The sequence below is a fragment of the Neofelis nebulosa genome, chromosome 6 (genome assembly GCF_028018385.1).
Source record: "Neofelis nebulosa isolate mNeoNeb1 chromosome 6, mNeoNeb1.pri, whole genome shotgun sequence".
In the NCBI taxonomy this organism is placed as follows: domain Eukaryota; kingdom Metazoa; phylum Chordata; class Mammalia; order Carnivora; family Felidae; genus Neofelis; species Neofelis nebulosa.
Genome location: NC_080787.1, coordinates 145,463,626 through 145,490,560, shown reverse-complemented (window position 1 = coordinate 145,490,560; position 26,935 = coordinate 145,463,626). Strand labels below are relative to the sequence as shown.

General features: G+C 44.8%; 1 protein-coding gene and 1 non-coding gene across 3 annotated transcripts in view; one reads left to right on the top strand and one right to left on the bottom strand.

The window, feature by feature from the left end:
• Positions 1-26,935, bottom strand: part of ZDHHC14 (zinc finger DHHC-type palmitoyltransferase 14) — a 289,733-nt gene that overhangs the window by 205,543 nt on the left and 57,255 nt on the right. The gene's annotated exons all lie outside the window — the stretch shown is intronic.
• Positions 21,221-21,305, top strand: TRNAR-UCG (transfer RNA arginine (anticodon UCG)). Its single transcript has one exon. It is a non-coding gene; the product is annotated as a tRNA-Arg (tRNA).

Below are 26,935 nucleotides of genomic sequence, written 5' to 3'. Positions count from 1 at the left end.
ATGGGAACTATGAAGAGAAAAAAAGACTTTTGTTCGCAATCACATAAAATTACCCAGAATAATACTCCCTCCCCACCCCCAACAAAAACACTACTCTAGGCTTAAACACAACTAAACGTCAATAACCTGACTCTCATATATACTGACTGCATGAAGAGAAAGAAACAGCCCCAAGTGCATGAAGTGGGGGGTGGGCAAACACACGGCTGTTTATGCATTCTCTCTGCAAAGCCAGTGTAAGCACAGGTACTCACCACTGTTTTTATGAGTTGGTTTCTTTGGTCTTTGTTTTAATTTTGGAGCAAAGGCAATCCCAGGCCCACACCTATAAGCATGGCAGTTGAGGCTTCTTCCCTGGGGGGCCCTCTCTCAGTGTTGCATCTGGTTGGGAGGGAGCAGGAGGGGCCATGCTGTGGCCACTGGATGGGACACCTCTCAGGACAAGAACACAGAGTGCATGCGGAATCTGCAGGTCAGATCTCAAAGAGATCTCACGGCCAAGGGCAATTCACTTCCAGGCATAACCTCTGACATGAGTATCACCTATTAGCAATTGACAGAAAACTCACAATTGTATCATTTCAGGTTTCTGAAGAAAGCAAAGAATATAGCATCTAAAGGCTTGTAATGATTCCAGAGAATACTGTGGTATCTTTACTTAATTTCCATGTATTCTTACTCAAGGCAAAGGCAAGAGGGAGAACAGTGTGGGCGTTATTGTCCATTTTAAAACATGATAGAATTCTTGCCCGTTTTAACATATGATAGAATTCCCCTCTAGAATTCTTTGAGCAAACTGCCAACTTCATACTCCAGTTACAGAAATCACCATTCCCAAATGACCTCAAGCAACCCAATCCACAAAACAGATTTTTATGACACCAAAGAATATTCCTGAGCTCCAGGAATGGCTCTGGACTCTGTTTGTTGTGGGCAAACAAATGAAACCCTGGGGCCCAACACCGAGTCGTGATGAACACCTCGCTGCTGAGTCCCGACCTGTGCCGACTCAGGCACCAAAGAAGTGTCTGCGACAGCTCAGTCTTTTTACCAGCATGTACAACAGATGAGTAATGGTAACCTTGTTTCACAGTAATTTATTTAAAAAAATTTTTTTTGAAGTTTAATTACTTTGAGAGACAGAGCAAGCAGGGGAGGGGCCGAGAGAGAGAGAGAGAGAGAGAGAGAGAGAGAGAATCCCAAGCAGGCTCCACACTGTCAGCTCAGAGCTCGATGTGAGGCTCGAACTCACTAACCATGAGATCATGACCTGAGCCCAAACCAAGAGTTGGACACTTAACTGAAGGCGACACCCAGGCACCTCTTGTTTCACGGTAATTTAAAGCACAGGTGGACAGAAGCAAAATGGTCGCAAAATGGTCAGGTGAACTGTCCGAATAATTGTACAACTCATCTGAAACCTCTTCCTTCCTTGGCAAATTTCCCTGCTTAAAAAGAAAGTGATTAAAAGAGTAGCCTGACGTTGGTCAATGCCTTTATCTACACACCTACACACACCTGTACTCTGGAGAAGCATGAATTGCCAAGGGGAGGGATGACAGCACTTTGCCTTTAATTCTTGACAGTTTTAAAAGTGCTCTCGATCGCATCATGGCATGCCTGGAAGAGCTGGGCGCTCCACTGGGCAGCTGTGGTCCTTCCCTCTTTGCAAAGTCCAAGTTTCCACGGCGTGGGGGACCGACGCACGGGGCCCCGACTCAGGAGGGCCCAGGCTGGTGGCCCCGGGCCACTACCCCACTGGCGCTCTTGCAACTGCGGGACAAGCAAAGAAAGGATCACCTGGGCTACCAACTGCAAAATTGGCACCTGCCTTAAAGCAAACCAACTGAAAACATCAAGAGATTTTTAGGCCCTTGAGACTGATTATAAAATTGAAAGGCTCATAGGCCAGACGTGCTTTTAGAAGGATCTTTGCTGAGCCCTGACCCGGCCCCGCCATTGGGAATTGGGGGCCAGGAGCCTGCGCAGCGTCCCAGGGGAGCAAGAGAAGCCAGCAGCCGGGCTCCCCCGCAGGCAGGGGGGCATGTGTTTGCACAACAGCGGCACTCTGCAAACATCGAGGGAGTCTAACAAAACCAGAAACCATGCCGGTGCCAAAAAAGCAAAACTCCCATTTCCTCGGTTCCCTCCCTTGTGCCGTGCCGGCAGCTAATTCTCCTCTGTCCCCCCACAAGTCAGATTAAGAGGGTGTGGCGGCACATGGCAGCTATCAAAGGATGTCACTTGACTCTGAGATAAGTGCCAGGGGAGCGAGGCTCTCTGACTCCCCGTCTAAAACTAACTGCTTTATCTGAGGGGTTTGCACTGTGTTCCACTGTCATTTTCTTCCTAACAAGAGCCGCTTGTCTCCCCAGCTGACTGTAAGAAAGATTCCTTTCTATTCCTCACGAAGAAAATGACAACAGTCCCTGCGTGGCCCAAGTCCTGCAGAAAGGGCTGGACCACGGGTCAGGAAGCTGGGAGCTCTTTCCAGCCCCGCAGCTCGGCCCTGCCGACCTCACCGCAACTCCGGGAGCCAGAGGACAAAACCAAACAAAACAGGAGCCAGCAACACCCGGGCCGGTCTCCCCACAGCCTGGTGGGGATCTCACATATGATTTACCTGCTGCATTTGGGAGGAGGGAGGAACGAAGGAGCACCGCTCTGCGGGAACCTTCCTCTCCAGCGTGGCCTTGGCCCTTGGAGGGCAGCAGGCTTTCCTCCCTGGCTTTCGTCTTGTTTTGTTCCAGAGCTCTTCTCCCCAGGGACCCGGCCAACCATCACTCAGCTGGCTCTAGGCACCGGTGGCACACTTCCAGTGCCCCGGTAGACGGTGCACTTTCAGGAAGATCCAGACTACCTGTATCAAGAGGCCCCTGCAAACCCTGCCGTCCTCCTGCATCCTGCCATGCACACTGGGAAATGCTTCGAGAACTTGGGAAGGAAATGATACTGCAGTAAATGGCTAGCTCAATTGACTTCTAATGGCTCACTGCTGCCTTCCAAAGCGGTCCGGCAGCACCTCCCAAGAAACATTAGGCCACAGGCGTGCAGCTGGAAAACGGCATGGCCAGAGCTCTCCACTGGCAATAAATAAGACCGTTAAAATGGGTGCCACCTGAACTGAGGCCTGTTCTCAGCCCGAGGTACCCAACAGCATCGTGCCGAGGGGCTGTCAAAGGCACTCACGCAGGGATGCTTCTGGTCCCACTGAAATCAATCTTGGGCTTACACTGCGGCCTAGGGGGTATTTAGACATGATGTCAGTGACAAATACAGCATTAACCAAAGAGAGCACTGGGTTGGCCTGCAGGTGCAATCAAGTACTCCTTCGTGAATACGGAGAAAGCCATCAACACTTTCGGAGGCTTTTTAATGTGCAGGGGAAAAAATGGGAGCATTTATCTCTATTTGCTTTTAATTTTGTGAGTTCATTTTTAAAGATGCATTAGAAGCATTTTTAAAGTCAGTAATGTTGTGTTGCGCTTTTCCTCTTTCTTTTATGGGTAAACACGTTTCACAGCCAGGATCTTCTGGAATTAAAGAGTGTGATCCATTACCATAAAGTATTTAGAGAGATGACAGAGAGTTACTCTTTGATATCAGAAGAAAATGCACTCACAAGTAGCAAAGATTGAGGACATGGCTGGAAAAATAGGTACACAATGCTTAAAGAATGTCTGCTGCATTATCTTTTAACCTTATTTCTTTGTCCTTTCACCTTTTGGGTGGCTGAGATGCAGAGATGATGGCTGGAGCTAGAGTAGCCATCTTGGACTACGAGGTAACCTTGGAAATGTCGACCAGCTACAGCTAGCACCAAAAAGTCTGTGGTCTTGAGGACAGTGCCACACCAGTCCTATAATAAACATGTTTTGTATAAGCAAAGGATATTTTTCCTATTGCTCACGAAGAAACCTCAACCTAAGATATACACCCTGTACCTAAAGCCCTTGAAATAAGCATAAGGTCTGGAACAACAGCTGCCAACTAATAAGCAGGGCTATTTTCAGAGTCAGACTTTGTCAAAAGGAATGCATTTCCCACCAGAAATAAGTAGATGTGTGGAGTCATCCTCGGTCTAAAACAAAACAAAAGAAAACACAAAAAAAGCAATGGCCTTAGAATGAATGAAATCTAATACAAGTTTAGGTGGACCAGCCAGTTACCCAGTGGTCTTTGAGGGAAAGATGCTATACCTCGAGCACCTCATTAAATACCTACTGAAGGAATAAAGCTGAAGTTAAGAAAGTTCAATAAACACCTATGAATAAATGAATTGAAAGTCCAGGATAGCTGGTCAATCTAAACCCAAGGTCCAATTATTAGAGGATCCTTTTTAGTACAGAACAAAGTAACAAAATATGAAACTCTCAGTTGTGTCAAGTTGTGTAAAAATGTGCCTAAGTGTGGGCACCTGGGTGGCTCAGTCGGTTGAGCCTCCGACTTCAGCTCAGGTCACGATCTCACAGTTTGTGGGTTCAAGCCCCGCGTCGGGCTCTGTGCTGACAGCTCAGAGCCTGGAGCCTGCTTTGGATTCTGTGTCTCCCTCTCTCTCTGCTCCTCCCGCATTCATGCTCTGTCTCTCTCTCTCTCCTTCAAAAATAAATAAAAACATTAAAAAAAAATGTGCCTAAGAATGAAGTCCCTTTGATGGTTCCAGTTCCAGTTATGGAAGAACAGAAAAGGCAACAGTTCATGGGAATTTAAAGCTTTAGTCTGTGGGATCTGAGAAGAGTGAGTTTAAGATTGTCAGGGTTTCAATGTATTGATACCCTGCCATTCAGATTTCATAAAGCTTCAAAACAAAAGGTCAACACACAGAATGTCTCTTGAATCTAAAGAACAGAGGCGAAAAGTAGAGATCCCTCTGGAATTCCTGTCTGAAGAAAATGCCCCTAAGAACCTGGAGGAATCAAGATCCATAACACCCACTGTCATCCTAGATAAATCCAGCTCAGAAGAGAAGTTTGGTAGGACAGGAGATTTCTATCACGTAAAAACAAACAAACAAACAAACTAAATATAACAGGTAGTGGGGGAGGGATGGGAAAACAAGAATACTGTATTGATTTCCCTCCTCCAGAGGATCAACCACAGTTTCTTTATTAAATAGAACACTTCTGGGGCGCCCGGATGGCTTAGTCAGTTAAGTGTCCAACTTCGGCTCAGGTCACGATCTCATGGTTCGCGTTGGGCTCTGTGCTGACAGCTCAGAACCTGGAGCCTGCTTCGGATTCTATATCTCCCTCTCTCTGCCCCTCCCCTGCTCACACTCTGTCTCTGTCTCTCTCTCTCTCTCAAAAAAATAAGTGAAAAGAACACTTCCCGTGTCTTAGTGACCTTTATGAGATTTGCCAAACATCTTTTTTTTTTTTTAATTTAGGCTATAAAATCTAAGCCCAGATTTCCTTGACAATACAGAAAATTTAGGTATCATAAGGTCTATCAAAGGCAAAGGCTGAAATTATAGATTTGAGCAGAACATGGGGCCTACCATATTTTAAAATTAGAATAAGGCTCTAAATATTTTTTAAAAATCCATAACTGTGGGGTACCCAGGTGGCTCAGTCAGTTAAGCAACTGACTGGCTCATGTAGAGCGATTCGTGAGTTCGAGCCTCACGACGGGCACTGTGCTGACAGCTCAGAGCCTGGAGCCTGCTTCAGATTGTGTGTCTCCCTCTCTCTCTGCCCCTCCCCGACTCACACACTCTCTCTAAAATAAATATAACAGTTTTTTTTTTAATTTTTTTTTTTCAACGTTTTTTATTTATTTTTGGGACAGAGAGAGACAGAGCATGAATGGGGGAGGGGCAGAGAGAGAGGGAGACACAGAATCGGAAACAGGCTCCAGACTCCGAGCCATCAGCCCAGAGCCTGACGCGGGGCTCGAACTCACGGACCGTGAGATCGTGACCTGGCTGAAGTCGGACGCTTAACCGACTGCGCCACCCAGGCGCCCCAATATAACAGTTTTTTAAAAAATTAAAGGAGCACCTGGGTGGCTCAATCAGTTAAGCATCTGACCTCAGCTCAGGTCATGAACTCGGGGTTCGTGAGTTCAAGCCCTGCATCAGGCTCTGTGCTGACAGCTCAGAGCCTGGAGCCTGCTTCAGATTCTGTGTCTCCCTCTCTCTCTGCCCCTTCCCTGCTCATGGTCTTTCTCTCTCTCTCTCTAAAAAATAAATAAAAAAAATTAAAACTAAAATAACTAAAAAAGAAAAATCCATAATTGTGTTAGACAATTATGCATACACAACACACACACACACACACACACACACACACACACTGCTCCCCATCCCCCACCAAAAAAATCCTACCTGAGTGATTTACTGTGTGGAGAGAGAGGGGTATAAACAAAGATGATACATTTCAGGCTGTGGTGGCTAAGCCAGTGTCTCCCAAAGGGTGACTCAGAAAGCAGGTGTTTTAAGTGGTTCATGGACAAACTGAAGTCCTTTCAAGTGAGTCCATTTGTAGAAAAATACTAAGTACATTAGGAAGTTAGTAGCCCAGGTGGTAGGCGTTTTGGAAATGCCAGTAAAACGTAAGTCAGAGACTGGAAATTTGTCTAGTCCAAGGTCAGGTTTGGGCAGAGGGAGGGGCTGGCAGGGCACCGTGACCTCAGCCTCAGAACTTACTGACTGATGTCAGTGCTGCACTGAGTCAGGCCATCCCACCTTTCTGGAGCACTCCCCAGAGCTCGCAGGACCCAAGACCGTCGGCCTCCACAGTCCTGGGGACCCCATCCACCCCTCAAAACCCCAGTAGGCACTTTCTGTTCTCTTGCTGGCTTTTTTTTGTTTCCCCTCAAAAGTATATGCCATCTTCAATAGTTATTGTTCAAGAAACAAGGCTTCCGGAAAATAATCCAAGTACAAGGTTTGTGTTTTAATTTCTATGAAACGCTTTTACCCTAAAAAAATGGAGTTTGTTTTATCTAAACCAAATGTTTTCTTAAATTATTTTTTAATACGAAATTTATTGTCAAATTGGCTTCAATACAACACCCAGCGCTCATCCCAACAGGTACCCTCCTCAATATTTATCATCTACTTTCCCCTCCCCCCCACCCCCCCATCAACCCTCAGTTTGTTCTCAGTTTTTAAGAGCTCTTATGGTTTGGCTCCCTCCCTCTCTAACCTCTTTTTTTTTCCTTCCCCTTCCCCATGGTCTTCTGTTAAGTTTCTCAGGATCCACGTAAGAGTGAAAACATATGGTATCTTTCTCTGCATGACTTATTTCACTTAGCATAATACTCTCCAGTTCCATCCATGTTGCTACAAAAGGTCATATCTCATTCTTTCTCATTGCCACATAGTATTCCATTGTGTATATAAAGCACAATTTCTTTATCCATTCATCAGTTGATGGACATTCAGGCTCTTTCCATAATTTGGCTATTGTTGAGAGTGCTGCTATAAACATTGGGGTACAAGTGCCCTATGCATCAGCACTCCTGTATCCCTTGGGTAAATTCCTAGCAGTGCTATTGCTGGGTCATAGGGCAGATCTATTTTTAATTTTTTGAGGAACCTCCACACTGTTTTCCAGAGTGACTGCACCAGTTTGCATTCCCACCAACAGTGCAGGAGGGCTCCCATTTCTCCACATCCTCTCTGGCATCTATAGTCTCCTAATTTGTTCATTTTAGCCACTCTGACCGGCGTGAGGTGGTATCTCAGTGTGGTTTTGATGTGTCTTTCCCTGATGAGGGGTGATGTTGAGCATCTTTTCATGTGCCTGTTGGCCATCTGGATGTCTTCTTTAGAGAAGTGTCTATTCATGTTTTCTGCCCATTTCTTCACTGGATTGCTTGTTTTTCGGGTGTGGAGTTTGGTTAGCTCTTTATAGATTTTGGATACTAGCCCTTTGTCCGATATGTCATTTGCAAATATCTTTTCCCATTCCGTTGGTTACCTTTTAGTTTTGTTGATTGTCTCCTTTGCAGTGCAGAAGCTTATTATCTTAATGAGATCCCGATAGTTCATTTTTGCTTCTAATTCCCTTGCCTTTGGGGATGTGTCAATAAGAAATTGCTGTGGCTGAGGTCAGAGAGGTCTTTTCCTGCTTTCTCCTCTAGGGTTTTGATGGTTTCCTGTCTCACATTCAGGTCCTTCATCCATTTTGAGTTTATTTTTGTGAATGGTGTAAGAAAGTGGTCTAGTTTCATCCTTCTGCACGTTGCTGTCCAGTTCTCCCAGCACCATTTGTTAAAGAGACTGTCTTTTTTCCATTGGATGTTCTTTCCTGCTTTGTCAAAGATTAGTTGGCCATACTTTTGTGGGTCTAGTTCTGGGGTTTCTATTGCATTGGTCTATGTGTCTGTTTTTGTGCCAATACCATGCTGTCTTGATGATTACAGCTTTGTAGTAGAGGCTAAAGTCTGGGCCGTGATGCCTCCCACTTTTACTGTAGTCCGGCAGCAGAACCTATTACTTCATCATCCCATGTATTCACTTATTAGCAAATGCTTATTGAATGAATACATATTTATTAAATGTGTGTTGAATAGAGGGCCTACTATGTGCCAGGCACTGGGCCATGAACTGAGGACACACTGTCCTTGTGGAGCTCATAGTCCAAGTGACAGTACGACTCTGTTCTGATTGCTAATGAGCAGGTATACACTTCACCTTTCTCTGTCCCAGACAATGGGTGACATGGAAAATGCACAAGGTCATTCTTCTTCCGCTTGCCACTTCTCCAAATACCTCCAAACTTGTTATTATTTCTGATATCGATTTGTGCTAAATTTATCAAAGGAAGATGCAGCAAGGATTAGCATTTGTAAGCTCTGAGGGAGGTCAAGGTCACAGCAAAGGTTAATTGGTTTCTTTGGAAATCATAAGCATGGTGGAGGCACTCCACGCTCCCATCTCAACCTTCCCACCCCTACAGGGCTCAGATCTCACCCGTCAGGAAGGACACAACCAGCCTCTGCAAACGTGCACAAACACAAGACCAGAGTTTTGACATCAAAACCTCTCCCACAGTGAACGATAATTATTACTTAAAAACATGAACGTGTTTCTGCTTGTAGAGATCCATAATATTGTAAGAAGTTAAAATCAGGGTAAAATGCTGAACATGGATACACCTGGAGAAAATCTGACTTGGGAATCAACGCGTTAATATTTATGGGAAGCACAAGCTGCCTTCTACTGTATTGCCATTTGCACACCTGTGTTAGCTGACTTGGGTCCAGTTTACAGATTCGAGGAGGGGTGTTAAAATCCAGTTGTCGCTCAGAGCCTGGAGTCTGTTTCAGATTCTGTGCCTCCCTCTCTCTCTCTCTGACCCTCCCCCATTCATGCTCTGTCTCTCTCTGTCTCAAAAATAAATAAACATTAAAAAAAATTTAAAAAAAGAATAATTTAAAATCCAATTGTCAAAAGGCGTAAGTAGATTGGCAGTGAAGATACGACTTTTTCAGAAACGGGTTTGACTTTTTGTTTATCTCTTAAAGTAATAAAATTGATCCATTCAAGGGCTGGTTAGTTCCACGCTCTTCCGTTTGCAAAGAAAATACTCTACACAAAAGTGAGAGAAGAATATAAGTATTCAGGAATTCCTAAGTTCATAAAACAATTTGGTGATGTCACTTTCTATTGTTCTTAATTCAGTGTATTTCATGGATTTGGAACTATTCCCCTTCAAATGCATTTCTTTGCTAATGTTTATAAATATTTACCAAAGTTGTTACCATGTGCCTTAAAGGCACCATCAGATAAGGCTCACGATCTATTATGGAAAAATCTGCAAGTTAGTTTGGCTTGAGAAATACCATAAATGGGTGATTTCCTTAATCCTACATCGCCAGTCCCCAGCAAGGGCCTCCGATCAGACAGAAAGCAGAGGTAAAGGCTGTGCTAAGAATCATCATCCTCATGAATTCTCATGCTATACCAGATATCGCTAAGTGTTTTCCATGTAAGATCATATTTGGCCCAAACAATGTTATGAGGGATATCCAATCATTACCCCCACTTCAGAGATTAAGAAAAGGAGGGCCCAGAGAGTAAATCTGCTCAAGATCACATAGTTAGAAAGTGGAAAAGCTGAAATTCAAACCACCCATGTCTGACATCAAAGCCCATCACTGTACAGGCGGGAGATTTCAAAGCAGTGGTTTGCCTGAGGTTCCTAAGTCTCTGAGTGAATTTTCCCGTCGATAATAAGTCAGAGGGAGGGGCGCCTGGGTGGCGCAGTCGGTTAAGCGTCCGACTTCAGCTCAGGTCACGATCTCGCGGTCCGTGAGTTCGAGCCCCGCGTCAGGCTCTGGGCGGATGGCTCAGAGCCTGGAGCCTGCTTCCGATTCTGTGTCTCCTTCTCTCTCTGCCCCTCCCCCCTTCATGCTCTGTCTCTCTCTGTCTCAAAAATAAATAAACGTAAAAAAAAAATTAAAAAAAAAAAAGTCAGAGGGAATTATGGCATCGTCTGATTCCACTTGGAGAGTAAACCCTAATTCACGTGCTCTGAGGACTAAAAGAGTAAAAGCAGAAACAATTAAAAGTGGGCCCAAAGCGAGCAAAAGAAGGTAGGCACAAAAGACTACAAATGGCAAGATTCCATTTATATGAAAGACGAGAAAAGGCCCAACTATCTGGACGGCAGATCTGTGGCCGCCAGGAGAAGGCACCAACATCAAAAGGGGCACAGAAGATCTTAGAAATTCCTTATTATGACTGTGGAGCTATTTTCATGACTGAACACATTTGTGTAACTCATCCAGCTGTACGCTTAAAAGAGGTGAATTTTATGTTATGCAAATTAAACCTCAAAAAATCTGATTATTTTAAGGTGGACTTTAAAGGAAATTGAATAGGGGCACCTGGGTTGAGCCGATTCTGACTTCGGCTCAGGTTATGATCTCGTGGTTTGTGGTTTTAAGCCCCACATCGGGCTCTGCACTGACAGTGCGGAGCCTGCTTGGGGTTCTGTCTCTCTCCCTCTCTCTCTGCTCCTGCCCCATTTGTGCTCCCTCTCTCAACATAAATAAATACACTTTGAAAAAAATCATCTTTCAAATCAAAGCCACACTGAGATACCACCTCATGTCGGCCAGAGTGGCTAAAATTAAAAACTCAGGAAACAACAGATGCTGGTGAGTATATGGAGAAACGGGAATCCTCCTGAACCGTTGGTGGGAATGCAAACTGGTACAGCCGCTCTGGAAAACAGTATGGAGGTTCCTCAAAAAATTAAAAATAGATCTACCCTATGACCCAGCAATAGCACTGCTAGGAATTTACCCAAGGGATACAGGAGTGCTGATGCATAGGGGCACTTGTACCCCCAATGTTTATCGCAGCACTTTCAACAAGAGCCAAAGTATGGAAAGAGCCTAAATGTCCATCAACTGACACATGGATAAAGATGTGGTTTATGTACACAATGGAAAACTACATGGCAATGTGAAAAAAATGAAATCACGCCGTTTGTAGCAACGTGGATGGAACTGGAGGTATTCTGCTAAGTGAAATCAGTCAGTCAGAGAAGGACAGGTATCATATTTTCACTCATATGTGGATCTTGAGAAACTGAACAGAAGACCATGGGGGAGGGGGAGGGGAAAAATAGTTACAAACAGAGAGGGAGGGAGCCAAACCACAAGAGACTATTAAATACAGAGAACTAAAAATGGATGGGGGGGTGAGGGGAGGGGAAAATGGGTGATGGGCATTGAGGAGGGCACTTGTTGGGATGAGCACTGGGTGTTGTATGTAAGCCAATGTGACAATAAATTATATATAAATAAATAAATAAATAAATAAATAAATAAATAAAACAGGAAAAAAAAAAAAAAAAGAATCCCATACCTAACGGCTCAGCTGGCAAGGGTGCTTAATCTCCCCAAGGGGACTCTCACGTTAATGATCAATTTTCCTCACTGCTGGGATTTAAAAGAAAAAAATTGCTTCCATTTATATAATGCTGTTGAAGTTATTCTATGCACATCATTTTACAGATTTATATTAAAATATGTATTTAAAAATGTAAAAAAAAGAAAAAATCATCTTAAAAAAATAAAGGAAATTGAATAATATTCATAAAATATACAATGTATACTCTCTAATGCCTTTTTAACCTAACTTTCCAAACAACCTGTATTTGGTGGGAAACTTGTATTTGAAAAAACTAAAATCTCTCTTGCTTCCCATTTCTCTACAAACCTCATCTCACCCCACAGGAAATTTACCTTGCTCTGACAAATGTTTGTGATGATCTATGATAAGATCCTGGGTGCCTGGGGGGTACGTGGGGGGTGGGGGGGTGCCTGGGGGGCACCAGGTGTGTATAGAGGCCTGCACTGAAGGTCAGTGACTTCCACTCTTGTCTTGGCTCTACTGAATCACAACTGTGTGGCCTTGGGGAAAACACTAAACTTCTCTAAGCCTAATTTTCTCTTTCCTATAATTGGACTAAGAGTGTCTGCCTTGAAGAATTTATGAGAATTAAAACGGCTACACTTGCATTTTTATTATTTTAAAATGCCAAAAAGTGGGGAGCCTGCGTGGCGCAGTCAGTGAAGTGGCCAACTCTTGATTTTGACTCAAGTCATGACCTCACGGTTCATGGGTTCAAACCCCGCATTGGGTGCTCTGCATTCACAGCATGGAGCCTCCTTCAGATCCTCTGTCCCCTCTCTGCCTATCTCTCAAAAATAAATAAATGTTAAAAAAAATTTTTTTTAATGCCAAAAAGGTCTCATTTTTAAAAATAGGGAAAATACTATTTTCAAGAAACAATCATCTACGCTACAACAGCACTTCTGGTTAAGAGCCACAAAATCTGAAGTTTTATTAAAGTTTCTTATTTGTCCTCTCTTTGTTCCAAGCAGAATGTTTGGGTAGGGACCTCATGCATTTTTCACTGTGCCTGGCCACATACTCTGCACACTTAATAACAATTTCTGGGTAATTAACAACAGAAGGGAAGAACCACTAAATGCAAGTGGAGGTGAATTTGTTGACATAAACTGAATATTGAGCAAAACTATTTTTTGTGAATATTTATGAGGTTGTATAGTCAACTTTAGTCATTTAATAGCTATAGCGGCTTTTGTCCACTCTCACACACATTAGAGGCAGGAAAAATATTCATTTCGTACAGGGATAAACTTCATGGTGCAGCGAAGTTTCACTCAGCAATTATTCCAAATACCTCCCATCCTTTACTCAAAGTCAGACTTACACATCACAGTTACAAATAAATAAAATAAAAGTATATTTTGGGGCACCTGGATAGCTCAGTCGGTTAAGCATCTGACTTCAGCTCAGGTCATGATCTTGCGGTGTGTGAGTTCGAGCCCCACGTTGGGCTCTGTGCTGACAGTGCGGAGCCTGGAGCCTGCTTCGGATTCTGTGCCTCCCTCTCTCTCTACTCCTCCCCTGCTTATGCTCTGTGCCTCTCTCTCTCAAAAGTAAACATTTAAAAAAATTTTTTAAAATATGAGTATTTTTTAAATACTGCTGACAAAAACTTACAGTTTCACTGGGAAGAAAAGCCCCAACATTTGTGGCATGTAGGGTAAGGGTATGAGAGGGCCACTCACCCTACACCTAAATATGTAAACAGCAAAAATCCAGGGAAAAACTTAAATGACCTGGGTATATCCCCCTTCCTTGTTTTTTTAAGAGTTTATTTTGGGGAGGGTAGATGCGTGGCTCCGTCGGTTAAGCATCCAACTTCAGCTCAGGTCATGATCTTGTGGTTCATGAGTTTGAGCCCCACATCGAGCTCTGTGCTGACAGCTCAGAGCCTGGAGCCTGCTTCAGATTGTGTCTCCCTCTCTCTCTCTGCCCCTCCCCTGCTCATGCTCTGTCTCTGTCTCTCTGTCTCAAAAACAAATAAGCATTAAAAAAATTTTTTTTACGATTTTATTTCTAAGCAATCTCTACACCCAACATGGGGCTCGAAATCACAACCCTGAGATCAAGAGTGGCCTGCTCCACCCACTGAGCCAGCCGGGCGCCCCATCCCCCTTCCTTGACAAATGTACTCCATAAAGAGCCAAAAGCCAAGTTCTGTTTAGGATTCTTAGACTTCCTAGCATTTTGCACCCTCAGACCTGGCCTTCCTCGCCTTCCTTTGCATCCTGCCTCAGTTCCCTATCCCTTGCGTGGGGACAGCCTAGCCTGCAGCCTGAGACCTGTTCATGACACCCCCACCACCTTCCCCAACAGGCATCGCAGCCCGCCTCTCAGTCCTGGGATGCACAGCCCCACAAACACGGGGAAGAGCCTTCGCAGCCTCTCTAAGTGGGCTTCAGGTCATTCAGACAAGGAATTCTGGGTCCCAGGCACCCAGAGCAAGCTCTACAAGAAGGAGGAGGTGTGTCCATTTGGCCCCATGGGGAGACAAAGCAACAGAAATGGCCTGTAAGGGTCTGAACAAGGCCCCATAGAGCCCAGAACAGAGGACTCTCTTGCCCACACTGGAGACTAAACGGACAATTAAAACCTTCAGATAAAGTGGCATTACATTCAGACAACATATGTTATACATGCGCATATCAATGTGTGTGTATACGTATAAATACACACACATATATACATATACGTACATACACAAATACATCAGCGTATAATTCTTATGTAGCAAGTTAGTAATTACGTGACACAGACAATATGTCAAGGAGTTAGAAAAGGAAGTGATACAGACCAACTGAAGGGTCAGGGAAAACTTTTAGGATGGGGTGGGAACCGAGCTGGGTTTTAGGAATGGTGGATATGGCTGAATGGAGAAGGCTTGAAGGGGGCTGAGGGTAATAACGTGTGCACGAGGTAATAAGAGATGACTTTCAGGAGATGCTATCTAGATGAGAGAATATCTAGATGCAGGGAAGGACCGAGCTAGACGCCAAGTGTCCCCAGCATAATAAATGTCACCAAATACAAATCCGATTGCAGGAAGTAAAAGGGAAGTATGGGCACTTCAAATTGTTTGGGAAAAGGTTATAAACAGAGAAGTATGAGCAAATTAAAATAACACGGAATTGCTGCAACCTGCAATTGCCCCAGTGCACTCCACACCACTGAGTGACCCACTCCTCTGGGGTGACAGTGTGCGCAGAGATGGAGCTTGTGAAAGGGTGCTGGCCCCAGAGATGGCTTTGTGCTGGGGCAAGTGGGGTGCAAAGAACAGTAACTTTGACATCTTGGTTCTACAACTATTCAACTCTTGGCATTTGGAAGCATTTAGTTTTACACCCTAACACCCCACCTCCACACCACCCTTCTCTCTCTCAGGCTTTTTCCAAAATAAAACCATCTTGCCTCAGTTGTTTTGTTTTGTTTTGTTTTTGCATCTAAATATAGTTTTAAAAAAACAACAGTATTGAATGGAATGAAAAAAGTGGAAGGGGGATGTTTCACTTTCAGACAAGACTTTAACAGACTTCCCAAATAATTTCTATAGAACATTAGCCTTAAAAGAACTTCTCCCTGGTCCCACACTTTGGTGGCCCACCTACCATCCCAAGATGGTGGAGGAGGTTTGTGACTCACCATGAAGAGACGCTGGGCCAACGCGAGGCACTGTGCCCCCAGCATTCTAGCACTGGCCTCTCTAACCCAAGCCTGAAAGCATCCTCCGTTGTTTTAAAAATAGACACTGTTTTGGCCAGACAACCACATGAAATAGAGATTTAACAGGAAGAAGACAGGGGCAGGGCAAATGAACCAAGGTTCCATCTATTTCTAGCCCAACTTGGTTTTGTTTATTTTTAATAAACTAGGATGGCCCTGGTCTAATCAAAAATGCTGCAAGAAGCTGGCAGAAGACAGAGGCAAAATTAACTCCTAGAATCCTTCTGTCCCTTTGGGTAATACTGATTTATCTCCAGTAATTTGGAGCTATTATTTTCAATGGTTTTACATATATACAAACTACGTGTATAAACTGTGGGGACAGGAGGGAGGGCAATGCTAAAACCTCTCACTAGGAGTCACTGGGAATGTCCCTTTGACCCTTGCCCCAGCCCCCTCCCCTGTCAGCAGGCTCAGAGTTGCTGCCCCCAACTCTGGCTTCTACAGGGACTTTCCCCACTGTGGTCCTTGTTTCCTCCATGTTGAACCCAACTTCTGGCCACGTGTTCATTTCAGATGTTGCCTTGGTCATTGATCCTCCTGCCTAACCCTTTTCTGACCACAGCCTCTCCTCCACCTGCTTTGGTCTCATTCTTGATCAGTTGACCAGATCCTGAAGAGCCCTCTTCCCAGCTCTCAATGGGAAAGTGATGGCCTGAGAAGGACTTTTTACCAAAGGCCGCCTACAAGATGCTGTCTGCAACTGAGGCGGAAAAATCCTTGCTGAGTTTCCTACATTTAGAAAGGAAACAAAATATGTCGTCCTACTGAAGGCTTATCTCAGGGCTTCTTCCATTCCCAGAACCCCTTGACCAACAGTTGTTTCCAGGTATACACAGGCAAATATCGAATGCCATTACAAAAGGCACAACTTGAAACATTACACCCTGGGATTCTGCAGTTAGGTGTGCTTTGCTCACCAACGGTAGGTTTCACTGTGGATGTGTGGACTGCCCATAATAATATTTGGAAGTGTGGAATTTGGAGCCAGACAGACTAAAATTAAAACTTCCACTCTGTCACTTATTAACCATTTGACTTTGGACAAGCGCCTTGACCTCCTGGTTCTCATTTTCTTTACTCCTGAAATATAAAGCTCATGAGATCATTGAGGGGGATAAATGAAATATCATGTAAAGACTTCGCACAAAGCTTCACGCAAAGAAGACCTTTTATTTATAAATGTTGGCTGACTGTGAACAATAATTAAATAATAATATTCATTCATTCATCCAGTACTTACAATACGTCAGGCACTGTTCTATGTTTTTTTTTTTTTTTTTTTTTTTTTTTTAATTTATTTTTGGGACAGAGAGAGACAGAGCATGAACGGGGGAGGGGCAGAGAGAGAGGGAGACACAGAATCGGAAACAGGCTCCAGGCTCCGAGCCATCAGCCCAGAGCCTGACGCGGGGCTCGAACTCACGGACCGCGAGATCGTGACCTGGCTGAAGTCGGACGCTTAACCGACTGCGCCACCCAGGCGCCCCCGTCAGGCACTGTTCTAAAAGCTTTCCCTATATTAATACATTTAATCTCAAATATAACCCCAAAAGACAGATATCTCCAGTTTATAGAGGAGGAAAACAGAGGCCCAGAGAGGTCAGGGCACTACCCAAAGTCACACAGCTAGTAAGAGGCAGAACTGGGATTCCAATGCTAGCAGTCTGACCAGAGTGTTATCAGTAGGGGCCATAAATGAACTCTGAGGACTGGAGCAGAGTGGAGGTGGTGGGGTTAGGGACAGGATCCCCTGGGTGCTGCCACCATGCTCCCCCTTTGCTCTGGCAGGGGCCCCTACCCTGAGTAACCTGTGGACAAACTTACCTAAGTTGGCTTCAACCAAGTGACAGACGAAATGACTACCTCACTTTTGCCCAATGATGTTCTTTGATCGAGTTCTGGACAAATCTTAGAATTGCTGCTTTAAATAAAGGGGGAGGGCACCTGGGTAGCTCAGTTGGCTAAGCATCTGACTTTGGCTCAGGTTATGGTCTCACAGTTTGTGAGTTCAAGCCCCGTGTCGGGCTCTGTGCTGACAGCTCAGAGCCCAGAGCCTGCTTCAGATTCTGTATCTCCCTCTCTCTCTGCCCCTCCCCCAGCTCACACTCTGTCTCTCTCTCTCTTTCAAAAGTAAATAAAAATTAAATTAAAAAAAAAGGAGGCCCCTTGGTCCTCTATAAAAAAAAAAAAGAATAGAAGAGAAGAGAAAAGAAAAGAAAAGAGAAAAGAAAAACCCACCAGGAGCGTTGCCCATGGCTCCAGGATACCTCCAGGAGCGCTCCTGCTGTGTGAAAGGTGGAAAGAGTGGAGGAGGTGATTCTTCAGGAGGCATCTGACCAGGGCTTCGGGTTGGGTGACCAGCTGCCCCTGCAGGACAGCACAGGCATATTGTTCGGCGCCCACCAGGGATGCTTTCTGCTTCAGGAAAAGAGAGTCCTGGGCAAAACGCCGGGGAAATGATGTATGGCAAACATTTTATTTTTCTCTTTGGTTAACGGAAATAATATTTACTCTGCCACCAACAGACAGGCACGCGCAGAGAACGAGGCTTGGAAGCCAGTGAGGAGTTTTGCAAGCCAGGGGAAAGGAGGCTCCTGTCTGCCGTTACTGATCCACTTCTCTTCTAGCAACTCATTCTTTAATAGCAGTCATAGCTCCAGGCTCAGTGGTGAACATCACACGCGGAAGTTTCCAGAGAACTTTCCGAATATTATGTACTAACAGAGCACAGCTTCTGCTATCGTGAGCCTGGATAATAAGGATCATTATATCGATCTGACAGGTAATAAAGCTGAAGCACCATGAGGATAAAAGATGTGTGTCATGAGGAAGCGACGGGTGTTGGCGAGGATGCGGAGAAGGGGGAACTCTCGCACGGTGTTGGTGGGAATGCAAACTGGTGCAGCCACTGTGGAGAACAGTATGGAGGTTCCCCAGAAAGTTAAAAATAGAAGTATCCAGTAATCACACGACTGGTATTCACCCCCAAAATACAAAAACACTAATTCAAAGGGATACATGCACCCCGATATTTACTGCAGCATTATTTACAATAGCCGAGATATGGAAGAACCCCAAGTGTCCACTGACTGATGAATGGATAAAGAAGATGTGGTATATAAACACAGTGGAGTATTATTCAGCCACAAAAAAAGAATGAATTCTTGCCATTTCCAATAACATGGATAGAAAGTATAATCCTAAGAGAAATAAGCCAGAGAAAGACAAATACCATATGATCTCATTCAATGTATGTGGAATTTAAGAAACAAAACAAAGGAAAAAAGAAGAGAGAGAGACAAACCAAGAAATAGACTCTTAACCATAGAAAATACATTGATGGTTTCTAGAGGGTGGTGGAGGGGGGAGGGAATGGGGGAGATAGGGAATGGGGATTAAAGAGTACATTTACATGATGGGGAAAAAAATAAAACGATAAAAAAATAAATTTTAAAAAGTTCAATACCAAAAAATAAAATAAAAATTTGTATCATGAGTTAACTGTAATGCTAATGTTAAACTTTAAAATACCCCATACAGGGCGCCTGGGTGGCTCAGTTGGTTGAGTGTCCAACTCTTGATTTCAGCTCAGGTCGTGATCCCAGGTCTTGGAATCAAGCCCTGCATCAGGCTCCATGCTAAGAATGGGGCCTGCTTAAGATTCTCTCTCTCTCTCCCTCTGTCTCTCTCTCTCTCTCTCTCTCTCTCTCTCTCTCTCTCTCTCTCTCAGAAAAAAACAAAAAACAGTACTTGGACCTGTACTAACTCTTTTTATAAACTTTGTCTTCTTACATTATTTAACTTGAGAGCAAAGACATTTATACTGACACAGAATACTTTTCCTATGTTATCCTGAGTAATAAAATCTTGATCTAAGAAACAAACAGGTTCAAATGTAACATATATTGGAAGATTCCCAATACAGTTTGCTGCACAATTCCTTTTTCTTTTTCTTTCTTTCTTTCTTTCTTCTTTTTCTTTCTTTCTTTCTTTCTTTCTTTCTTTCTTTCTTTCTTTCTTTCTTTCTTTCTTTCCTTCTCTTTTCTTTCTTTCTTTCTTTCTTTCTTTCTTTCTTTCTCTTTTCTTTCTTTCTTTCTTTCTTTCTTTCTTTCTTTCTTTCTTTCTTTCTTTCTTTCTTTCTTTCTTTTGCTGCACAATGAATTTCTAATGTAATTCTTGTTGTGTAGAAAGTTTCCAGCAACAAAGGATATGTCTTACGAACATGCATGAAAGGTCTGTGGAAGGGCAGACACACAGGAAACTAGTGACGGCCTCATGAGCAGAACTGAAGGAAGTTGGGAGACAGGGTTAGACGGGAGACTTTTGCTGAAAGCTCTTTTGTTCCTTTTGAATTTTGAACATTGTAAATCCAGTGCCTATTGAACGAATGATGTTATTAACACTTTAAAAAAAATAAGAAGCTGGCTCCAAATATCTGTAAAAAATTTATCTGAGGTTAAATGGAAGCGTGCCTCGTGGCTTTAATCCCCCCCAAAAAGATCCGCACACCAGAGCTGCGACTTCCAGAATGCATTCACTTCTCGTCCTCCTTATTTAGTCCTGTGGCCACCAGGGACCTGATGAACTCCAGCACCACGACCATGACAGAGACCCTACATCACAGCCAGGGGCTCTGCTCCACAGCCACCCACCTCCCTCCAGGCAAGCACCCAATGAGATTCCTGTCAACCCACTGCTGGCCTCTTTACCCCTTTACCCAGGCTCTGGCCTCTCAGGGCCATGTGATGCCTCAGCCTGGGGTGAGTGCACACTTGTCCAAAAAAACAGGCGCCAGTACTCTGAAAGTCACGGTCACACTTCTCAAGTCAAGATAATTCTCAGAGCTTCTTACACAAGAAGGTGAAAAAACTTTGCTGTTTCCTATGGTTCCTAGAAAGCTCCCAGAGATGGCTCAGATAGGGAAAGTGAAAGCAAGGGACTGCAAACGTAGTTGCACACAGCATATCTGCAAACCAAGATCAAATACCTAACCCGTCCGTGTGGACCTCCTCCTTACATGGGCCAAGACAGAGTGCAGACTTCCAGCTTCTCAAATGGGTAGACTCACACCTCCCACCGTGCCCATCCCCCCAAAGACCACACCCTTGTCCTTCGTCGTGTGACCTGCAATGTGTCCTGGTGGCCCAAATAGACCTCCGGCCCACTGTCCAGACTGGCCATAGAACTCACTTTGGCCAAGGAATGTGAACAAATGTGACACCTGCCACATGAGAGAAGCTTCTGATTCAACACGTGGTTCAGCGTGGCATCCTCCTCTCCCTTCCACCACGAGAACAGCATGCCCAGATAACTGTTGCTCTGAGGACGAGAAAACCCATGCAGGGCCCCACAGCCTACAGAGCAGGCCTGTGTTATACGAGCAAGCCATTCGCTGTTGAAAGCCATTCAACTTTTGCAACTGTGTGTTACAGTAGCAAAGTTGACTAATACCCTGCCCTTAAGTCATCAGAACCGAATGAGTAATGGCATTTGATCTTCAATTGCCTTGCGCATGCACAAATGGGGTCCTACTGGGGCTGGAAGGGCTTGGGTGACCAACACGGACACTCAACATGCTTGAGCTATTTTCAATCACACAGAAAACTGGATGGTGGGGGCGCCTGGGTGGCTCAGTCGGTAGAGCATCTGACTTCGGCTCAGGTCATGATCTCACGGTTCGTGGGTTCGAGCCCCGCATCGGGCTCTGTGCTGACAGCTCAGGGCCTGGAGCCTGCTTCCGATTCTGCGCCTCCCTCTCTCTCTGCCCCTTCCCCACTCTCAATCTGTTTCTCTCTGTCTCAAAAATAAATAAACATTAAAAAAATTTAAAAAAAAAAGAGAGAACTGGATGGTCATCAGGACTTATGATTTATGATAACTTGCACATTTGGATCTAAAATATTCTCTAAACGGGTGCACTGCTGGGTTTTCTGCACCAATCTATGCTAAATCAAACGATTAGCTAAGTTCCTTCCTAGTTTAATCTGGAAATTATGGTCTTCATCCAATATCAAACCTTGTTCCTGTAAAAATTCATAAAGTATTTATAAAGTAAAAATCCATAAGTATTTACCTATGCCAGGCCACTCTGTTACTGTAAACTATGTAAATTTCACTATAATCAAAGGTTATTTTCGTTTTTATGTAAAGTAGTGGGTACTATTACTACATGGGGATGGCAGGCTGAGGAGGCAGAGGGAGAAGATATAAATCCAGAGTACCTTCTTACCTCACTAGGGGTCTTTCCTCTACTTTCTAGAGAGCCAGTTTAGTGTAGTAAGTGTGGACACAGACTCTGAAATCAGACCACCAGCTCTAAACATATGATTCTACCACTCAGTGGCTATTTTACCTTGAGAAAACACTCTCCAAGCCTCAGTTTCTGCATCCGTAAGAGTATCTATCTAGCCAGTTCATCCTGAGGAATAAATGAGAAATGCACATAAAGCTTCAGACACAGACCCTGGTGTTGAGCAAGAATTCCGTATATTCGATTGAGTCTTACTAGTTCTGTACCCTGGGCCATCAGGTAGAACTATTTCATCTTATTTTTGATTTAATAATTTTACTTCTCCCAGGGTTCTCCATTAATAAATAAACTACTGTAGTTGAGATATTGCAGGACTTTCTTTCCTAATTAAATCCTACATATGAGGAAGAAGTAAATGGAGCCCATACATGTTTTCAATATGGGTTTCCAGGAAACAGAGGATCTTTTCCGTATGGAAACGACACACACAACAAGGATGGAGACTTTTTCTTCTTTTATCTTCTACTTTTTTAGACAAGAGGCTGTGTCTAGATTTGCACATGTGCTTGTCAGAGAGAAATTAACATAGGAAATGTTCCTTCCTTACTCCCACACGACACATCGCCAATCTAACACAGACACAGTGAGCGACGAGGAGGCTACAGCCTCAGAGAACAAATAAGCAAATTACCAGAACTTTGGAAATAAGAACAAGTATTTGGTGTCTGCTTGGAAACAGCTTGCAGCTTAAAGAGCTCTCTTCTCCACGATCGGAAACCTGCCGGCACGGGATGCAGGATTTGCAAAGTCTAGAAAGATCAAAGCCATAAGTGATTCTTCCAGACAAATCCTACGTCCACTTTCCATCTCTGCCTTGACCTCTACCTCCTAAAAGGTGCCCTAGGCCCCACTTTTCAACTTCCACTAGTGACTTCCCTGCAGACACAAAACTATTACAGATACAAAACAGGGGCAGAGATAGCAATCTGGGGAACTGTTAGGTTCACTCTGGGTTAGCACTGAAATGGTTGGAGACTCCATAGCCAGACAAGACCTCAACAGGCTGCACACCTACTTCTCTCCCTGCAAACAGTCCAACTTACCCAATAGGAGATCCTCTATCCTGTTTGCAGGTAGACGGCACCAAATATTTTGAGGACAGACCGTGTGTGCCCTGCCTTCGGGGAACTGACACTGATTATGAACAACATTACTGATCAGGTATTCGTGCAACAAATATTTACTGAGCCCCTCCTATACCTAGGCCCCATTCTTGACACTGAAGATTCAGTAGAAAATAAGACATATTTTAAAATTCTGCCCTCAAGAAGCAAACACTGTAATGGAAAGAAAGAGGTTATAAGCAAGACTAAAAAGTAAAACGTATGTTAGATGGTATTTGGAAGAAAGGACTGAAGATAAAGTAGGGAAGGGGGATATGAAGTATGTGGGGACTTCTGCTTTAGACAGAGCAGCTCTAGGAGTTGGGCATCACCGGAAGGTGGCATTTGACCGAACACCTGAAAGAAGAGAGGAAATAAGCCAGCCACGTGTACATCTGGGGGGAAAGGATTCCCCGCAAAGGGAACGGCAGGTGCCCGGACCATGGGGGAGAGTGGTCAGGTACTGGAGGAGCCCCTAGGAAGCCAGGATGGCTGGAGTAAATGAGCAAGGGGAGGGGGATGGGAGCTTAGGCCGACTGGGGCAGGTCAGACAGGTAAGCTCATCAAGACTCCCCAGCCATCGATGGTATGACCCGACTTCTGTTTGAAGAGACCCCTCATTGCTGTGTGGAGAACAGGGTTGGGGAGCGGAGAGACGCATCAGGAAGTAATGATGATGTAGGCCTGGGGGTGAGGCGGTGGTGAAGGTGGTGAATAATGTCCAATCACAGCCAGGTGCACATTCTCTAACATAGGGCAAAGCAGAGTGAGCGCATTAGGGGAATCGCCAAGGGCCATCACCCTCTGAAGCTGGAAACGGAGCGTGCTCTAGAGTTTAATCACTGGAGAGGCCATACGGGGACACGGGGAGAGCCCCGCGTTGCACTTGAGAAGCCCTTTCCTCATTTCAGGGGCAGTGACAGTAATCATGCTCAGACCTGGGCAGCCACGAATGCCACGGAGGCTACGAGAGATGACTCCTTATCACAGCCCACGTTCACAGACAGAGCAGGCTGAGAAACAGCCCTGAGAAACAGGGAGGCTCTTTCTGAGTACAAACTTCAAGACGACTATAGCTCAAGAGGCAGCAGTGCCAACACTAAGACGTTCTCTAAAGAACAGCTTTTTTTTTTTTTTCTTTTAAAGCAAAGCTCGTGCCGTTAACTGAAAAAGAAGTCCTCGCAGCCCTAGAGTAAGAGCAGGCCCACGGGTCGCCCGGCTGTGAGAGCCAGAACAGCGGCATCCACCGCTTTCACGGCTCTTGCGCAGACAAATCCACATCACCTTGGACACTGAATAGCAAAAGTGAACACAGTATTCTGATAAAGGTCTGACAAATGTCCAGACAGAAGATAACTCCCCGATCTGGCCATGTCATGCTGCTGTTAATACGCTCAAGCCTGCCTGTAGCAAGGAGACACCTTAGTACTTCACGCAGCAGCTAGAAACAGGTCCAGACCTTCCTGGGTGTATCTGTCTAGGCCTGTGGCACTCTTCCCATGCAGGACGTGTGTCTGCAGTCTGTGTTGAGCCGCTGCTGCTCTGAGGGCAGTTTCTAGTACGTGGTTTTCAAGGCTCCTGTGAGCTCTGTTCCGATCTTTCAAGGCATTAACAAAGCCACCAAATTTGGTGTTATATGTAACTGTTACAGAGATGCTCATCTTTAATTCAGGCAGGTTACCAAACTGTATTAAACAACGCCAGCCATTCAGTGCACAAATGCTGGGACGTGTAAAGGGATTCTGTTCCCCTGCATGAACCACACTACAGAGGCACCAGCAGTCTCTGAAATGGAGGGTTCTATCACCAGTCGTGATCAGAAGAGCGCACCACCCTGAGCTCTCACTAGGGAAGGCACACAGCGCCGTGGTTGAGGCACGGGCTCCGCAGCAGACCGCCGGCCTGGATAAGTGGCTTTTACTCTCTTTGTGACTCAGATTCCCAATCTGAAAAATGGGAACAGCCTACCTCGTAGGGGTGTTTTGAGGATGAAATCAATTTGTGCACATGAAATATTTAGTAGTGTGCATCCATACTCAATAAGTTTGTACACATACTTGGGAAATTTCTTAGCATTTGTGTGCCAAGGACATGGCTAAGCTCTTTGCATGCTTTTATTTTCACTTAAAAAAAAAAAAAAGAAAATAGAGACTCACAGGAAGTTGCAAAAATAGTACAGAGAGTTTCCGTGGACACTTCACCCTGTTTCCCCCAATGGTAACATCTTTTAAAGCTTTTGTCTTCTTTTAATCGTCACATTTTATGAGGTAAATGTCTGTATCAGCCCCTTGTACAGGTCGGAAGACTAAGGCTTAGAGAAGTTAGATGACTCGCCCTGGGCCGCACAGCTAGTAATCAGTGCAATTCCAGAAGCTACGCTCTTAGTTACCTGCCACATCACACCGCCTGTGGAGAGGGACGGGAAGGATGGAGGGAAGACGGTACAGACTGCCTGCTTAGACAGCTCTTCCTTTGTGCAAACGTCAGGTGCAAGAAACTATTGCTCGAGAAACGAACAAACAAAAAACCCTCGTAATTTGGCAAATGCAGTGCTTGGGGAGTAAACCCTCAGTGATGGGTCTCTCAGGGCCCCTCAATCCACTTGGCACTAAGCTCTGCAGAGGCTCTCTGGGAGAAGCTCCTGAACCCTGAAGTCCAATAAGGTGAACACACTCCCAGCAATAGGGGCTCTTAGGTAGGTAGTCCAGATTTCCCGATAAACGTAAGATTGCAGAATAATTATAATTACAGCAAACATTTATACACCACACACTGTGAGCCAGGTCCTTTACATGTATTACCTAATCCCTCAGCATCCCTCTTAGGTAGGGCCTATTATTATCTCCATTTTAAATATGGGGAAACCGAGGCACAGAGAGGTTAAGTAGTTCACCCTGAGGTCACACAACTGGCAAGTGGCAGAGCTGGGATCTCAACCCAGGCAACCTGGCTGCAGAGCTCATGCCTCCAGCCACTCCTCGTTTTGCCTCTTTGGAGACTAAAAAGACCTAATGAAGCCTGAGTGCACTCCTGCTCCTCCGCTCTCACATGGCCCTGTTTGGTCCCGTAGAGGTTAGCCATCATTACTGCTCGTGCGTGCATACCCTGTCTTCTAAAGGGGCTCCTTGGAAGGACTAGGAGAGGATCCTTGCTTTCAGTTTTCCTGTTGTGTCCATAAGGCTTAGTCCAGTGATGGCATTTTCTGAGTGGTGAAACTCTGAGGGACGTCCCCAGGACATGCCTGCTTAGGTCAGCACCCTCAGCTCCTCCTGTAGCCCCAGTGGTCATGTCTTGGGATCCTGGGCACTTGTAGAAATGGCCTATTGCTCTAATTTGGGGCCATAAATCAATACCCAGCAGGACTTCTTTTCTTTTGAGGAAGAGAGACCTTAAAATTGGTCCTCTTGTGGTGCCTGGGTGGCTCAGTCAGTTAAGTGTCTGACTTCAGCTCAGGTCATGATCTCGCAGTTTGTGAGTTCAGGCCCCGCGTCGGGCTCTGTGCTGACAGCTCAGAGCCTGGAGCCTGCTTCAGATTCTGTGTCTCCCTCTCCCTCTGCCCCTCCCCTGCTCATGCTGTTTCTCTCTCTCTCTCAAAAATAAATAAAAACATTTAAAAAAATTTTTTTAAATCAGTCTTCTTGCAATCATTAGAAACCTTCTCATATCTTCTACAAACTCTCAAAAATATTTTCAAGGGCTCTTCAATTGTACTTGTCAGTTTCTTGAGGGCCCTAAGACATTTTGAGAATGAAGAAAGGAAATATTTCATTAGGAAATAAGAGTTGCAGGGGCATCTGGGTGGCTCAGTCGGTTGAGCTTCTGACTCTTGATTTCGGCTCAGGTCATGATCTCACGGTCATGAGTTTGAGCCTGACGTCAGGCTCTGTGCTTCCAGCATGGAGCCTGCTTGGGATTCTCTCT